Below are 19,339 nucleotides of genomic sequence, written 5' to 3'. Positions count from 1 at the left end.
ATTTGCAGTTTAAAACCTTTACGTTCAGTAATAGTTATATTTAGCATTCAGATCACTTTACATTTTCAAAACCTCTACAAATATGATCTGTTGTAAGGATTAATTAGGTATGCGTTAGCCCCACTTTACACACCATGAACACACAACAAGATGTTGAGCGACTTGCAACAGTTAGTGTCAGCGTGTCAGGATTAAATCTTCCAGTCCCACATTCATCCTTCTAGCAAAGGCCATTCTCATTTTTAGTCTCTGTTTCTTATCTTTCACTTATGTTCACTATATATGATCAGCAATCAGCATTCCTTTCATTTTGTGACTTCCTAAGGAATTTCCAATATAAAAGCTTTTCTGTCAAGGGCACTTTGAAAATGTAAATCTATAATGTTCTTACGTCCATGTTACACTACAATGCAATAATCAAGGAAACTTAAGTTAGAAAAGTATCATTGCAAATTAGATTGTAGATCTTCAAGTCAGGAACAATACATTATCTATACTGTTATGTCCCTAGTGTGCATATTGTTGGGTGAGTGAATAATCGTAGCAGCAGACTCAAACCATGTTTAATATCAAAATTGCTGGTTTCTTCCAAACAAGTGTTAACTTGACTCTGGCTATAATGATCAGAAAACAGCAACCCAGAAGTCCTGAAACCATTGCACTGAATTTCACCGATAATGCTGCACTTACCTGTAAAAAGGAAAAATATCAAAACCATGATCATAGTATACCCGAAGTATAACATTGTACTAGCAGTTCCCGTTATCTGAAGTTTAGAGAAGTAATGAACTGCAAAAATAAAAAGATAAACGGCTGTAAAGCTGCTCGTTAAGAACGATCTCCACCACCAATGATAATCCTGAAAGAAATAATAAACCATTTCAGGAAGAAATTCAGACTAAAACTGCACTTTTATTATTTCAAAGCAAATAATCATTTACAAGTCTATGAAATATTAAATTAATTCTTGGCATATTTTTACACTCATAGTGTTGCTTAAACTGATTTTATTAAAATTATGCTTTTCCAGTTGCTATTTCTTTCTCAAAGTCAATTCTGTCAGGATGTTTCAACTATGAATGTGAAATTATGTTATCCACGATCAAGATTGTATTTAGGTTTCAGAGTAGCAGCCATGTTAGTCTGTATCTGCAAAAAGAACAGGAGTACTTGTGGCACCTTAGAGACTAACACATTTATTTGAGCATAAGCTTTCGTGGGCTACAGCCCACTTCTTCGGATGCATGAAATGGAACATATATTGAGGCGATATATATACACATACAGAGAGCATGAAAAGGTGGGAGTTGCCCCACCAACTCTAAGAGGCCAATTAAGTAAGGAAAAAAAAAAACTTTTGAAGTGATAATCAAGATAGCTCAGTACAGACAGTTTGATAAGAAGTGTGAGAATACTTACAAGGGGAGATAGATTCAATGTTTGTAATGGCTCAGCCATTCCCAGTTCCTATTTAAACCTCAGGTGATTGTATCTAGTTTGCATATCAATTCCAGCTCAGCAGTTTCTCTTTGGAGTCTGTTTTTGAAGCTTTTCTGTTGCAAAATTGTTCAGTGATGTGTGGTTGCTGGTGAGTATTTGCTTCAGGTTGGGGGGCTGTCTGTAAGCGAGGACAGCTCTGTCCCCCAAGATCTGTGAGAGATCACCAGCAATCACACATCACTGAACAAAAACACTAACCCAGGAACCTACCCTTGCAACAAAGCCCGATGCCAACTCTGTCCACATATCTATTCAAGTGACATCATCATAGGATCTAATCACATCAGCCATACCATCAGGGGCTCATTCATCTGCACATCTACCAACGTGATATATGCCATCATGTGCCAGCAATGTCCCTCTGCCATGTACATTGACCAAACCAGACAGTCTCTACGCAAAAGAATTAATGGACACAAGTCTGACATCAGGAATCATAACACTCAAAAACCAGTAGGAGAACACTTCAACCTTTCTGGTCATTAAATGACAGACCTGCAGGTGGCAATTTTGCAACAGAAAGCTTCAAAAACAGACTCCAAGGAGAAACTGCTGAGCTGGAATTGATATGCAAAATAGATACAATCACCTGAGGTTTAAATAGGGACTGGGAATGGCTGAGCCATTACAAACATTGAATATATCTCCCCTTATAAGTATTCTCACTCTTCTTATCAAACTGTCTGTATTGAGCTATCCTGATTATCACTTCAAAAGTTATTTTTTTCCCTTACTTAATAGACCTTTTAGAGTTGGTAGGGCAACTCCCACCTTTTCATGCTCTCTGTATGTGTATATATATCTCCTCAATATATATTCCATTCCATGCATCCAAAGAAGTGGGCTGTAGCCCACGAAAGCTTATGCTCAAATAAATTTGTTAGTCTGTAAGGTGCCACAAGTACTCCTGTTCTTTTTACTGTATTTAGGGTTTTTCTGGTAACTGTAGACACTGGGGAACTACAGCAAATGTCTCTTCAGTCTACAAAGTCTCAGCAGAATGTGCTGGGGACTAAATTGTAATTTGTTTGTTTTGTTTTTTAGATTTTAAGAAATTGCAGAATTATATATTTTCAGAAGAAAACTAAGCTTGTATTTACATAGGGTAATGTGTTAGCAAGTAACTATTAATCCATTAAGACAACAATTTTACAGGCATGTAGCAGCTTTCATTCTCAAGGATCCCAAAGCACCATGCAAGTTTACATATATAGGGTACAAATATCCACCACAGAGATGCAGCCACAAGAGTCAACACGGTAGTAGTTTAACAGCACAGCACACCTAAAGTACTCAAAAATGGAAATGAACACAGTATGGCTGAGGACCAAATCTTCAAAAGACTGCCAACATACACACCCCTTGGTGAGGGAAGGGATAGGAGCATACCTATGTTAGGTGGCAAACAAAGTTAACCAAATCTGGTACTGAAGCTGCAATATAAGTTATGCTGTGGCCAGTGTATCTGAAACCTCAGCTCATGATTTACAGGGAATATTCATGATGAGTGTGGTTCTGGCCTAGTTCTGCTTAGCACCCCAGTTCGGCTTAGCAATAACATAGCAAGGCCTACTGGTTAATTTATTGGCTGGGGTAGACAGGCCAGCACAGACATCTGTGTGACCTTGCTAGATAAGAGAATGCTTGAAGAGGCTGGGAAAGAAAAATGCTTACAGACACTTTTTAAAGTAACATGTATTCTTTTTTGTACTAAGCATGACGTTATCAAGAAGTAACAGTTGTTCTTTATTTTGTATGCTGAGAACAAATGCTGGGATGACACAACGTAAGTGATGAGGTGACGGAATAGCTAATAAAAAGCAGTTTGAATTTGTGAAGGGGGACTGGTTCTGTATGGAGTGAGATGGGCAGTTCTCTGTTGTATGGCATGCTACAATAAAGAACTTGATAGTGGGATTCTTGCTGGTCGTTGCCTGTCTCTTTGCGGTCAGACAACAAAACGTGAGCCGTCTGGGATAAGAGAGATCCCCGACATTAACAAATGGGACTTCATTCTTTTACTGTTATTTTAACTACGTATAGCTGATGTCATAAACAGATAGCTAAGGGTTAATGTCTCTTTCACCTGAAGCACCTGACCAGAGGACCAATCAGGAAACCGGATTTTTTCAACTTTGGGTGGAGGGAATTGAGTGTCTTTGTCTTTGTTTTCTGGCTGCCTGCTTTCTCTGAGCTTTGGAGAAGTAGTTCTACTTTCTAGTCTTCTGTTTCTAAGTGTAAGGACAAAGAGATCAGCTAGTAAGTTATATGGTTTCTTTTCTTTGGTATTTGCATGAATATAAGTGCTGGAGTGCTTTGATTTGTATTCTTTTGGAATAAGGCTGTTTATTCAATATTCTTTTAAGCAATTGACCCTGTGTTGTATCATCTTAATACAGAGAGAACATTTGTACTTATTTTTCTTTCTTTTTATATAAAGCTTTCTTTTAAGACCTGTTGGAGTTTTTCTTTACTTCAGGGAAATTGAGTCTGTACTCACCAGGGAATTGGTGGGAGGAAGGAATCGGGGAGATCTGTGTGTTGGATTGCTAGCCTGATTTTTGCATTCCCTCTGGGGGGAATAGGAAAGTACTTTTTGTTTCCAGGATTGGGAACAGAGAGGGGGAGTCCCTCTGTGTAGTTTCACAGAGCTTGTGTCTGTGTATCTCTCCAGGAGCACCTGGAGGGGGGAAGGGAAAAAGGATTATTTCCCTTGGTTGTGAGACTCAAGGGATTTGGGTCTTGGGGTCCCCAGGGAAGGTTTTTCAGGGGGACCAGAGTGCCCCAAAACACTCTAATTTTTTGGGTGGTGGCAGCAAGTACCAGGTCCAAGCTGGTAACTAAGCTTGGAGGTTTTCATGCTAACCCCCATATTTTGGACGCTAAGGTCCAAATCTGGGACTAAGGTTATTACATGGTGGCAGCGGTGGGAGATAGACAGAATCCAGAAGCCAGTAGAAATATTATATTTTTCTTTTCTCTGCTAAGGGCTTTTTAGCAGAGAGAAGCAGTTGGTTTTAAAAGGGAACCAGAGAGAATTTTTTTTTTCTGCTCTCTCTCGCAGTTTGTGGCTTGCATGTTAAGGGTCTTTTGTCATGCAATAGCCCTCCCATTAGGAGGCAAGTACCAGCACTTATAGGCATGCAAATAAAGTGGTTTTTCTGGTTTCCCTTCATTGAACATTAGCTAGAGAGAGAAAGGGAAAAAAGCACTGTTGCTAGGCAGACTTCAGGAGGCAACAGAGAACCTGCAGTTCAGAAGATAAACACCGGAGGGCACCCCAACACAAGAAAACAGGAACCATGACTTCTAAGGCAAAAATTGATGCCGAAGAACAAATCAAAGAAGCTGAACACAGGCGACAACTGAAAATAAAACAAAAAGAGATGGAGATGAAAGAAAGAAAAGAACAGATCAAAGAGGCAGCCTACCAAAGAGAACAGGCAGCCAAAGAGGCAGCCTACCAAAGAGAACAGGCAGCCAAAGAGGCAGCCAAAGAGGCAGCACACAAAAGAAAACTAGAAGAAGAAGAGATGGCCTACCGAAGGAAACAAGCAGAAGATGAGTTGGCCCACAGAAGGAAGCAAGAAGAAGAGGAGGCGGCCCACCGCCGAGACATGGAAAAACACCAAAAAGAAATGGAAAAACACCAAAAAGAAATGGAAAAACAACAAAAAGAGAATGAAGAGAAGGAAAAACAGAGAAAACATGAACTGGAAATGGCAAAAGCTGGGTTGCATGGGCCAGCCAACCCTAACAACCCGGCGCCCATTATTGCTCCACAGCACAGAAAATTTCCCACCTACAAGGCAGGTGATGACACCGAGGCCTTCTTGGAAAATTTTGAAAGAGCTTGTCTTGGGTACAAGATTCCCGAAGACCAGTACATGGTAGAATTGAGGTCACAGCTCAGTGGACCTTTAGCAGAGGTGGCAGCTGAAATGCCTAAGCAGCAAATGAATGACTATAAACTTTTTCAAACCAAGGCCAGATACAGGATGGGGATAACCCCAGATCATGCCCGTCGGCGCTTCAGAACCCAAAAGTGGAAACCAGAGGTGTCATTTCCCAAACACGCCTACTACATTGCAAAAAACTATGAGGCCTGGCTAACAGGAAACAACATTCAAACCTTGGAAGAACTGAACCTCCTCATACAAATGGAGCAGTTCTTGGATGGTGTTCCTGAAGACATCACACGGTACATACAAGATGGAAACCCCAAGAATATCGCTGAGGCGGGGGAGATTGGAGCCAAATGGATGGAACTGGCAAAAAGCAAGAAAGCTACTGTCAAGGGGAATGATTACCCCAGGGGGCACACAGACCATAAACCCTACAACCGAGGACAGCCAAAGACCCCACATACCACCCAAGTAAAGCCACAGATACCCTACCCTTCAACCTCACCAGTCTCCAGTAACTCACCTCGGCCCAGTGACCCATCAGATGGAAGATGCTTTAAGTGTAATGAACTGGGACATATCAAGGCCAAGTGTCCCAAGAACACCATGCGAGTGCAATTCATTACACCACCATCACACCAAAGATCCCCAGGCCCGGATGCCTCTCAAATACCCTTGGAGCGAAGGGAAAATTTGAGAGTGGGCGGAAAGAAGGTTACTGCGTGGAGAGACACGGGGGCACAAGTGTCAGCTATCCACCAATCCTTCGTTGACCCCAAATTCATCAACCCAAAGGCCAAAGTTACAATTTACCCCTTCATGTCACAAGCTGTAGACTTGCCTACAGCTCAACTGCCTGTCCAGTACAAAGGCTGGTCAGGAATGTGGACTTTTGCAGTCTATGACAATTATCCTATCCCCATGCTACTGGGGGAAGACTTGGCCAACCAGGTGAGGCGGGCCAAGAGAGTGGGAATGGTTACACGTAGCCAAACCAGGCAAGCTTCCAGACCCATTCCTGTTCCTGAACCGTCCACAGAGGCCCCGTCTGTGTTACCAGAGACCCAGACAGAGGTAGTGGACCCAGATTCCATGCCTACCACTGAAACAGCCCTAGCATCTCCAGTCCCAGGCCCGGAACTGGAACAGCAACCAGCACCAGCAATTGCAACCCCATCTTCAAACTCAACGCCAGAGGGCGCCAGCGAGCCAAAACTGGCAGAAGCAACAGACAGCCATACCCAAAAGGCTCAGCCAGAGCCTGAAATATCCTCAGGTGCACCAGCGGAGAGCGGTTCACCAGCAACGGAAACAATCCCATCACCTACATCGCTTCCAGAGGGACCAAGCCCAAGTCCACAGTCTGAGGAAGAACTGGTGACCCCAGCCTCAAGGGAACAGTTCCAGACTGAGCAGGAAGCGGATGACAGCCTTCAGAAAGCTTGGGCGGCGGCACGGAGCACCCCACCGCCTCTCAGCTCTTCTAATCGATCCCGGTTTGTTATAGACCAAGGACTTTTATACAAGGAAATTCTTTCTGGTGGACATCCCAGATTTGGACCTTAGCGTCCAAAATATGGGGGTTAGTATGAAAACCTCCAAGCTTAGTTACCAGCTTGGACCTGGTACCTGCTGCCACCACCCAAAAAATTAGAGTGTTTTGGGGCACTCTGGTCCCTCTGAAAAACCTTCCCTGGGGACCCCAAGACCCAAATCCCTTGAGTCTCACAACAAAGGGAAATAATCCTTTTTCCCTTCCCCCCTCCAGGTGCTCCTGGAGAGATACACAGACACAAGCTCTGTGAAACTACACAGAGACTCCCCCCTCTCTGTTCCCAATCCTGGAAACAAAAAGTACTTTCCTATTCCCCCAGAGGGAATGCAAAGTCAGGCTAGCAATCCAACACACAGATCTCCCCTTGATTTCTTCCTCCCACCAATTCCCTGGTGAGTACAGACTCAATTTCCCTGAAGTAAAGAAAACTCCAACAGGTCTTAAAAGAAAGCTTTATATAAAAAGAAAGAAAAATACATACAAATGTTCTCTCTGTATTTAGATGATACAACACAGGGTCAATTGCTTAAAAGAATATTGAATAAACAGCCTTATTCAAAAAGAATACAAATCAAAGCACTCCAGCACTTATATTCATGCAAATACCAAAGAAAAGAAACCATAGAACTTACTATCTGATCTCTTTGTCCTTACACTTAGAAACAGAAAATTAGAAAGTAGAGCTACTTCTCCAAAGCTCAGAGAAAGCAGGCAGGCAGACAAAAGACAAAAGACTCAGACACTCAATTCCCTCCACCCAAAGTTGAAAAAATCCGGTTTCCTGATTGGTCCTCTGGTCAGGTGCTTCAGGTGAAAGAGACATTAACCCTTAGCTATCTGTTTATGACACGCCCCCCAAATTGCAGACAGTGGGGAAGCTCACTGGCGGCGATTTCCTTCTAGAACTTGAAAATAAACAGATTAATACAACACATAGACCTTTACATATACTCCTAAGTATATAACTAACAGACTTCTACATTTTAAGAACACTTGTATGTGTTGTATTAATCTGTTTATTTTCAAGTTCTAAAAGGAAATCGCCGCCAGTGAGCTTCCCCACTGTCTGCAATTTGGGGGGCGTGTCATAAACAGATAGCTAAGGGTTAATGTCTCTTTCACCTGAAGCACCTGACCAGAGGACCAATCAGGAAACCGGATTTTTTCAACTTTGGGTGGAGGGAATTGAGTGTCTTTGTCTTTGTTTTCTGGCTGCCTGCTTTCTCTGAGCTTTGGAGAAGTAGTTCTACTTTCTAGTCTTCTGTTTCTAAGTGTAAGGACAAAGAGATCAGCTAGTAAGTTATATGGTTTCTTTTCTTTGGTATTTGCATGAATATAAGTGCTGGAGTGCTTTGATTTGTATTCTTTTGGAATAAGGCTGTTTATTCAATATTCTTTTAAGCAATTGACCCTGTGTTGTATCATCTTAATACAGAGAGAACATTTGTACTTATTTTTCTTTCTTTTTATATAAAGCTTTCTTTTAAGACCTGTTGGAGTTTTTCTTTACTTCAGGGAAATTGAGTCTGTACTCACCAGGGAATTGGTGGGAGGAAGGAATCGGGGAGATCTGTGTGTTGGATTGCTAGCCTGATTTTTGCATTCCCTCTGGGGGGAATAGGAAAGTACTTTTTGTTTCCAGGATTGGGAACAGAGAGGGGGAGTCCCTCTGTGTAGTTTCACAGAGCTTGTGTCTGTGTATCTCTCCAGGAGCACCTGGAGGGGGGAAGGGAAAAAGGATTATTTCCCTTGGTTGTGAGACTCAAGGGATTTGGGTCTTGGGGTCCCCAGGGAAGGTTTTTCAGGGGGACCAGAGTGCCCCAAAACACTCTAATTTTTTGGGTGGTGGCAGCAAGTACCAGGTCCAAGCTGGTAACTAAGCTTGGAGGTTTTCATGCTAACCCCCATATTTTGGACGCTAAGGTCCAAATCTGGGACTAAGGTTATTACAGCTGAGAATTTGCAAGTGTCCATTTTTTTGCGAAAGTGTTAGCTTTGAATCTGATTTTAATTTCTTTAAACCACAAGAATTATTTTGTTGGAGATTGCTAGAAAATTTTTTAAATACTCCTTTTCAGAAGGGACAAAATTACTGAATCCACACACTACAAATACCTCACTCGCGGTCAATTTGAAAACAACATCTCTCCCCCTTTATACAGCCTCCAAAGCTGAGCACTGACATGTTATGCCCAACAGTTGCCTTCTGTCAAGCTGTTCATAACATTAAAAAGTATACCTCTGCCAGACGAGCTGGAGTGTCATTTCTTGTTTTGTGGCTCCTCTACTATTACAGGACCATTCCGGGGCATAAAACAAGTGCTTGCACTGCTAGCTGCAGCGACAAGGCAAAAATTGTTTTTGAAAATTTAACTTGTATATATTACAAATCTTAGGCCAACAATATAACCAGGCCAAAGGTACATACAATCGATATAGAGAATCCTGACAATACACCCACAGTGTCCACAGTGTCCAGCACATTGCAGAGGTGGCCCTGCATAGGCATCCTTGCAAACTTCACTCTGACATGTCCCAGCTAGCTATGCATTGTGCTGTCATGATATATGCATCAGAATAATATGTTCATTTACCTCTGCACATAGATGGAAATAGCACAGCAAGACTGTAGCCTCAGAACATGTAATAAGAAGAATTATAAACACTAAGAACAGGAAACCAAACGTAGTACATTTGATGGGACCTAAAACACACAAAAGAAATCTGTATCAAATTAGTGTTCACTCTTTTTTGTGTTACATACCTAAGAAATAAGTAATCAGAAAACAGAACAGGCTTTGTCTGCACTGTTGACATACTCCTATAAATGTTCAGCCTGTACCTGCTATCCCTCTACCTTCATGAGTAAATACGCTGCTTCCACAATTTCATTGTTAAAGGGGAAGGGCACTTCAAAGCTATAGCATAGTTTTGTAAAACAATTAGACCCTGACTACATAGGCCAGGGAAATCATTCCTTTTCCCCACCTTTCTGTCAAGGACTCTTCTCACTAGTAAAGTGCTATCCTGATTTCAGATCTCAGGGCCTCTCTCTTGTGCTGCTCTTCAGCTTAACATCTACCTTCTTCACATTGCTGCAATTAGTCCTCCAGCTGTCTTATTTCAGCATGTTACACCTTCTAACAGTTGCTCCTCCACTCCCAGACTCCTACCCCTAGACAAATCATTCTTACTTCAGTCCAAGGGTCATCTAAATGTTTGACCATACAAAAATGCACCCTTTCCTACCAAGTGCATAAATATCATCTTGTTCATGAGATGAGGGAAGAAGCATTAACTCAAATGTAATAATTAGAAGGATGCAACTACTACAATTTAAGGAATTTGAGAAAAAGGGAATACTGACAATCTCCTAATGTATCCCTCCTGAATTTTCCCTTATTCTGCCTATAATGGTGTTTAGTATTTTTAACTATATAACTAGAAAGGCCAATATAAAAGGTGTCTGTTTGGAAGCTGCCTACATTTTTCAAACATGTCTCCTATTACCCCAATCAAGACCCCAGTTGAGGACTACTGGTGAAAGGTGAATAAATGCCCAACAGTATATTTTACTTTCTCTACATTTAAACCTTGCAGTCTTATTCCTGTAGAACATCCTTCTGAGTGGATGTAATATCAGGATATGGAGTGTACATTGGACCAAAATAATCTAGCACATTAGGTATTTTTCATATGACAATCAAATGCTAAGTTTAACATTTTGGTTATGTCTGCACTATGAATAGCTACACTGGTCAAATACTTATATGCAAGACTAAAACAAACTGCATTTTAACTATGTTCCTGAATTTTGTTGCAGCCCTGTGACATCCAAGGTCTTGGCCTCGTTCAGAAACACAGTTGAAAACAAACCCAGCAACGACTTTATGAAAAATGACTGCTCCAGGATCTGACAAGGAATCTGGTTTGTACGAACTGGGTGTTCAATAGGCTTAGAGAGAAATTAATACAATTTTAAAAAGACAAATACCTTGTTACTATGTTATTGACAGTTAAGATATGAAAGTGTCAAAGGGAATCAAAGACACTTTAGATGATTTTTTCCTAATATCAGCTCCTAGGAACTTGCCGTTTAACTCTCTCATTATATTCATCCATAAACTGTGCCACATGCCACTGAGCTACACCACATCTCTAAAGATTACAAACTAATGCACAAACCAACAAACAGTTATTTTTAGACACTCCATTTCAGTGGTGACCTAGCAAATTTCAACAAGCAGGAGGGAGAGGTCTTTATTTAGTTTTTGATGGAATCACTGATTTTTTTCTAGATGTGTTAACAATTCAGAGGTCTGTAACTCACAAACTGCATAGACAAGAGGAACATCAATAAGTTTGTGTTCTTAAAAGAGAGACTCCAAATGGCCAGAAAAATATTTTGAAAATCAGTTTGTATTCTTGTCTACCATACAAAAAGATCAGAAGTTGGAAAACAGTTCATTTCAGAATGGACAGCCATTTGCATCTTAGCCAAATTTTGTTGTTTTGATGTTGACAGTTAACACACTAATGCCGCATGAATAAGTGAGTGGCAGATAAGACGCAATTAAAGAATGTACTCAAAAACTACCTTTTCTTTTAATCCAAAATATGCACCAATGAAGGTCAATGGGACAGAAATTCCAAACCACATTACCAGGATAGCAACCAAAGGGGATGGCAGCTGATGATCCCTTCACCCAAAGAATAAGATTCATAATGAAGAAATCAACAAAGACAATTTGGGGGGTGTGGGGGGGGAATTTTCTCACTGGCAGCGTAAAATCAGAAGATAATTAAATATTTTTAGGTAGTTCATAAAACTAAAAGTTTATGAATATTCACTTGTAGTCTATTTCATTCTCTATTCATGCAATATTGTTTCCCCACTAATTCATAAATAGTGGTAATTATTTTAAAGCCCTCGTGACAGATAATTGTCTCTAATCTTTAGGGTTTTTTAGCAATAAGGCCACTTATTTGGAAGACCTTTAATTGGCTATAAACATACCCAGGGAACATGAAGAGCTACTATCACAAAAAACGTTACATGGTATGTTTTAGCAAACACTCTCTTGATGGTACTGTACTTTGCCAACCCTTCCTTTCCCACCACAGCTCATTGTCTATTAATGTTTTTAAATAGCTCTTTTCTAATGAACATGTTCCTTCTACCAAATTCATTCAGTGCTGGCAAAACTCACCATTCAAGATACCACAAACCATATGTCATAATATAATTCCCAATTCTGAACCTTAGCATCCAAAATATGGGTACTAGCATGAATTCCCCTAAGCTTAATTACCAGCTTAGATCCTGTAGTGCTGCCACCAATCAGGACTTAGAGTAGAGTGCCTGATAAACTCTGGTCTCCCCCAAAACCTTCCCTGGCGACCCCAAGACCCAAATTCCTTGAGTCTCACAACAAAGGGGAATAAACCATTTCCCTTCCCCCTCCTTTCTTCCTCCCAGCTCCTTTCCGCCTTGGGTACACTAGGAGATCACCGTGATTCAAACTCCTTGAATCACCACACAGAGAGGAATGATACCTTCCCCCCTCCTCTTTTCCCTTCACCCAGAGGCAATCCAGATTCAAACTCCGTGAATCTAAAACAAAGAGGAAATCCACTTTTCCCTTCTCCCCCCTGCTCTCTTTCCCTTCTCCCCACCAATTCCCTGGTGTACACAGACTCAGTTCCTTTGAGCCTTAACTAGGAGAAAAAAATCAGACAGGTCTTAAAGCAAAGCTTTTAATAAAAAGAAAGAAAAAAAGGTAAAAGTTTATCTCTGCAATTTAGATGGTAAAAAGTTACAGGGTCTGTCAGCCTATAGAAACTAGAAAGAAGCCTCCCCCCCAGCAAAATACAATTTAAAATACTTCCAGCAAACTACACATTTGCAAATAAAGGAAAACAAATAAAAAGACTATACTGCCTTTCTACCTTGGTACTCACAAAATTGGAATAGAAGATTAGAGAGCCTGTAGGTACGTGTGGTCACTCTCAGAGCCCAGAGAGAACAAAGCAAAACCCAAAAAACACAAACAAAGGCTTCCCTCCACCAAGATTTGAAAGTATCTTGTCTCCTGATTGGTCCCCTGGTCAGGTGTTTGGTTCCCTGTTTGTTAACCCTTTACAGGTAAAAGAGACATTAACCCTTAACTATCTGTTTATGACACCATATCAGAGTGAACACGGTAGGAGGGCTACCATGGGCTAATCTTAGGATGAACTTATTGTTACAAGCTAATCTCTCTTCAGCCATGGGACACAATACATAAAAAACAAAATACACCCCCCAACATCATATCTTTGTACTATTTTAAGAGATTCAGTTTCAGAAGGAGCTATGTTACTGAAGTAAGTAATTTTCATAAATCTAATGCTACTTACATTGAGTAATAAATGTTAATGAAAATGTGTGTTCCTTGACCCAAGAAGATGAATAACAGCATTCCTTTCCTTGGAGGTCTAAATACATCTTCATGAACCAACTTCCAACCAAATTCCTCTTGGGCATCTTCCTGCATAATAGCAACATCTTTATTAAATATACATAATTCAGCAGTGAATTAATATAAGCAAGATGTGAAACATGCTTTCAAAGTTTGATTAAATTTAAGTTTGGCTCCAAAGACAGACTAATTGTATTGATTAATCACTCATTGATTTTACAATCCCCTCATGGTTTACTGGGGAAAAAAAGGCAAGATTTATCATGAGAATACTTGCCTTTGAGAGTGACAGAGAAACAAACACTGTAATTAACAAAGATCCTCATAAAACGAATGTAAATGTAAAGCAAAACAAAGTATTCCATTTAATTCCACTTGGAATACAGCAGTTTACGTTGGTTTAAATATTTATCTCAAAGAATATCAGGCTCAATAACGATAATGGTAAGGAATGATGGGGTGGTTTATTTTGCTTTACTTCATAAGTGCAAATTTGGTCTCCCTTTGCTCCAAATATCTTGCCTGTTAATTCCTGAGATGAGACCATAGTGTTCTTCACTATGTTGAAATCGAGTTGCTAAATAAACTAATGTAGTCTCTAAGTTTTAGGGAATACCAGTCTGGAGGAACTAAGCAGCAGCCAACTTTGAAAAACTGGTGGTTTCCCACAAACATGGCCTTTCCCAAATACCCGTGCACCATTCAGTCAAAGAGTGCTGGGTTTCCTATCCATCCTCCAGCCTAACTGTAATCAGTTAATATTTCCCTGGGGTATTTGGTCTCAAAATCAAACATTGACAGAAAAGAGGTGGGAAGGAAGGGAAACAGAACTGCATGACTGACAATGACATCTCTTCATTTCCTCTGGATCATTTCATCATCTCCCTAGTGTGAGGAGCTTTGTGTCCGCCTTGTTAATAAACTGCTCTCAAGAGCTGGGGGTATGCTAGACGTGGGATTTTTCTTTTAATGCGTACAGAAGACCATTTTACAGCAAATGTTATGTCAGCAGGGAAGCAGAAACCATAGATCCACAGTTAGGTAACAGAGAACATGATTATTAAAGTATAACGTGGAAGAGATCTGCCAAAGTCAGTATCATCATAAATTCTCCTCCAGGAGAAAAGTCTTCTAGTTACAAAATCGTATCAAATTCACTTCAAGTTGATACATTTAACCAATAAGATCAGTATAAAGATTTTGATTTTTGCCATTACAGTGGATTCACAGAAACCTAACTACTGCAGTATAGAAATGTTCAGCTTCCCTTTGTAGCCATCACTTGACGAATTTACTTATTAGTGTCCCTCACAAGCATCCAAGTATGTGCACAGGCACTCAACATTAAGTTCTTTGAAATATCTGAGTGGCACTCACACCTCACCTTTTCTTACCCCTAAGGTTTGTGCTTCCACATTAAAAGTTTGTCAAATCGAGGTGGGAAACTGAACCTCTTAATCATATTTATATCAAGTACTCCCTTATTTGAAGAAACTGAAAATTTTAGTAAGGCCTCTTATTACTCTCAAACAGCAGATACGTTTACATACTCCAGACTTTTGCTTCATTACTTATACCAATCCCTAGATGGCTTCAAAACTGTAGTTAATAGATTATTTTTCCTAGAAAATAAGCTCATCTAAAAGCCATAAGAGTTCTACTCACAGGAGAATCAATCTGGTTGTATCTTCTGCAATATCTTTATGAAGAGTCCTCAATTTCATCATAGCCACCAAGCCAGACAAGAAGAGAACAATTACGGGGGAATTCATTCTACTGTACATAGAGAAAAATTCAAACTGACAATCACATAAGAACATAAGAATGGCTATACTGGGTCAGACCAAAGGTCCATCCAGCCCAGTACCCTGTCTACCAACAGTGGCCAATGCCAGGTGCCCCAGAGGGAGTCAACCTAACAGGTAACGATCAAGTGATCTCTCTCCTGCTATCCATCACCACTCTCTGACAAACAGAGGCTAGGGACACCATTCCTTACCCATCCTGGCTAATAGTCATTAATGGCCATCCACTCTTTTTAGAGAGACTACAATACATACACATACAATACATACATATGTGCACATCTGAAGTCTGTAGCATATGTTTAGATACCAAGTTTTTGTTTAAATTGTTCTGTCAGATGTTTTAATTTTAATGTTTTCCTACATATGAAAGAAATTACAATATAACGTAATACCATAAAATAAACAAATAGTAAAACCCCTGTGAAGCCATTCTGCCTAAGGGCAGAGAATGCTAGAGAATCTCAAGCCCACCTGTTTCTGTCAAATAGATTTCACTGTATTTCATCTGTATAAAATCCATGTAATTCCATTAAACAAATTAGTTTCATATAAAATATCAGATTATTTCATGTACAGTATATATATATAGCATAAAAGCTTCACTGACCATATATTTTGTATTTAAAAGCAGCAGCTAATTTTAAAAACAAAAACCAACCTATTCATACAGATTGTCAAATAAAGGTTATCAGAGCAAACCAAATGGTAATGGTAAGAAAACTGATAAGCAGTACCTCCCAGAAGTTCCATGGAACAAGATGATAAAGCAACCTCTATGTTTTTACTTTACTTTTGTATACTAATGGCACATTCCTTTGGTGACATACAATACTTCAGTTGCTCCCAAGAGATCCAAGACCGATAAAAGTTGCTTCACATATTGAAACAAGGAAGTTCATTTGCTTGGAAACTGACAGACTTCATTGTACATGTAAGAGTTACATATCCTGAAAACTGAAGAAGATCTTTGTGCTTCACAGCAAGATTATTTATTCATTCCATAAATTAAAAATTTTACCTAAACCACTGAATGCTGGTATGTGGCATAGACTCCAAAATGTAGTCCCATCTGGAAGCTCACTTGATATCATTTTCCTGTAAACAAAAAAACCCAAACCAATTTAAAAATGGCTTTGCAGGAGTAAAGGTTTTGATGCCACTTCCTAAAGTTAGCGAGTATGCATACTCACTTGCCTCCAATCTTCACCTTAGATACAGGTCTTTTCCCCGCCTTATACTCTTCAGTCTCATCTGACAGCTTTATTTTATTCATCTGATGAAGTGGGTTTTAGCCCATAAAAGCTTATGCTCAAATACATTTGTTAGTCTCTAAAGTGCCACAAAAAAACAGGAGTACTTGTGGCACTCCTCGTTCTTTTTGCTGATACAGACTAAGACGGCTGCTACTCTGAAACCTTTATTTTATGACTTTGTCCTTCTCTGTAACTTTTTGATTTGTGTGTAATGTTTCTGGGCACAGTTTATATTAATCAGTGTTCTTCAGAGTAAAATTGTACAACACAAGATTGAAGTCACTTCTTCATGTGAGTTCATCAAGATATTCCGTGAAGTTACCATCCCACAATTTGTTAAATAGATCATGATTCACTGGATCAGATTTTCAGAAAACTGTATTATTCATTATTTTTGCCTCCAACTGAACTTTTGTATGTGCTGTATGCAAATGGCAAGGGCACAAATGTGCATATTTTTGCACATGCACAGGTGTGAAAGCCTAGCATTTCTAAATGGCCCAATATGTCAGTCCGTTACAGCCTCACGATCAAAAGTCAGCTACTGTAGAACAGAGTGCAGATTTCTGTCTTCTCAGTGTGCAGGCTGCAAGATCAGACTAACAAAACAGTGGCCAAACTAAAACAACACAGGAGCAATAACAGATCAAAGCTCATTACTGTATAAGAAATGGGCTTAGCTTGCTTTTTAAAAGTGTCCTGGATCCATAAACACCTACTATTGACTTTACTGATTTATTACTTTTTGAAAACTAAACATAGTCAAAAGGCAATTTAAAAGTAAAGCTTAAGACAGCAAACCGCAGATAGTCAATTTTAAGTGTACCTGATATTTAAGTTGTACATAGTGACATCTGCTGGAAATGCCTGAACTAGCAGCAATTATCTGCTCTTTTGCGGAGGGAAGAACACAAATTCGCAACACATTTTGTAAATTACTGAAAATACCTGATGTTACAATTCCAATTCAGCCTAAAAATTTAAACACAAATGTTAATGGACAGCAAGCTCATCCAAGTAGTAAAATCAAAGAATCTAAGGAGGACTGGATGACTCAAGGGAAAAGTAATAGGTTATAGAGCATTGCACCTCAAAATTACAGGTTCAAGTCAACTTCAACTGGGTGGGAAATTAAAGCTATTATATGACAGCTGTATGATTGCCTTCACCAAATGAACTAGTGCTCTCAGTCCAATTCCTAGTAGACAGGTGTCTTCTATCACAAAAACAAACCCTAATTGCCATATTTTTAGGATAGACTGAACAGAGGCAACAAGTTTTGAAACAACAGGGAAACTGAAACTAGGATGTGAGGATAGGAGGTTACTTTTTAGATAGCGGTGAAGACACATTGGCAAGTATGATTGGCTATTGCCCTGTGCTGTATTAGGTGAAATAAGGACTGATAGTCTTTGAAAACAATCTCTCTCTTTATCAAGTAGTTAATTTAGTGCTTGCAAGAGCCTGGATAAAATTATAATGAAGGCACTTTCAAATCAGATAGGACAGAAACTCAGCTGGAAAGGACTAAAAATACACTCACTTTAAGGTTCTCCTACTACCAAAATTTGGATCACTGTTATTCATAAAACTAATATTCGTAAAACTGTTAAAATAGTGCAAATGTTTATACTAGACAAATATAACTGCCAGAAAGAACCTGGATCCAAACAATTTAGGGGACTGGTTACAAAAATATGAATATGCCTACCTCAAATTTCACAGAATAAGTGTAGATCAGTTCCAGTTTGTTCATGAATTCACCAGGAATCTCCATAGAGGGACCTCCACAATTTAAGTTGTTTTTATCCATATGCTTGTAGCTAGCAAGACAGAAATGTTAAAGATTCATACCTGTTGATTGAGTAGAGAACTTCACAGTTATTTAAAGTAATTAAGACACTTGTGAAAAATTTAGCCATCTTCTTTTCTATCTTTTTGCACCAACTGTACAATTTCTTTATTGAGAACAGGCTTTTGTTGCCCACAATCAAAATGGACTCGGTCTCTCTGCACATGTGAAGAGTTTGGTTTTGAGGTTTTAAAAAGTTTGAGCAAACATAGTTCAGCCATTTTGGATTATGAGGATAATAGGAAAATAGATCTCCCCATTACTCAACATTCTTGCTACAGCCAAAACTGATGTGAAGAGAAAGCTGAAGCACATCAGAGAAATTGCCTTCACTGAAGAAAACACTCAATGACCATTAATGAGTCGGTTTTATCATCACTGAACATGAGAATGGCCATGAAGGGTCAGGCCAATGGTTCACTTAGCCCACTATCCTGTCTTCCAACAGTGGCCAATGCCAGAGGCTTCAAAGGGAATGAACGAAACACGGAAGTCATCAAGTGATCCACCCCTATCATCCAGTCCCAGAATCTGGCAGTCAGAGGCCTAAGGACACCCAAAGCATGGGGTTGCATCCCTGAACATCTTGGATAGTAGCCAATGATGGACTTATCCAATGATGAACTTATCTAAATTATTTTCTGGACCCAGTTATAGTTTTGGCCTTCAGAATATCCTATGGGCAATGAGTTCCACAGGGTGACTGTGTGTTGTATGAAGAAGTACTTCCTTTTGTTTTAAATCTGCTGCCTATTAATTTAATTGGATGACCCCTGGTTCTTGTGCTCCACAAAGGGGTAAATAACATTTCCCTATTCACTTTCTCCACCCAATTCATGATTTTATAGACTTCTATCAATTCCCCCCTTAGCTGCCTCTTGTCCAAGATTAACGGTCCCAGTCTTTTTAATCTTTCCTCACACGGAAGCTGTTCCATATCCTTAATCAACTTTGTAGCCATTCTCTATATCTTTTCCTTTTCCAATGCATCTTTTTTGAGATGGG

At 39.7% G+C, this 19,339-nt stretch overlaps 1 pseudogene; it reads right to left on the bottom strand.

The window, feature by feature from the left end:
* Window positions 1-828: 828 nt before the first annotated feature.
* LOC127056882 (transmembrane 9 superfamily member 2-like) lies at window positions 829-18,347 on the bottom strand (annotated as a pseudogene).
* Window positions 18,348-19,339: the final 992 nt, after the last annotated feature.

The sequence above is a fragment of the Gopherus flavomarginatus genome, chromosome 8, assembly GCF_025201925.1.
Source record: "Gopherus flavomarginatus isolate rGopFla2 chromosome 8, rGopFla2.mat.asm, whole genome shotgun sequence".
In the NCBI taxonomy this organism is placed as follows: domain Eukaryota; kingdom Metazoa; phylum Chordata; order Testudines; family Testudinidae; genus Gopherus; species Gopherus flavomarginatus.
Note: the sequence above shows the minus strand (reverse complement) of the source record. Positions and strands in the feature narration are given on the sequence as shown.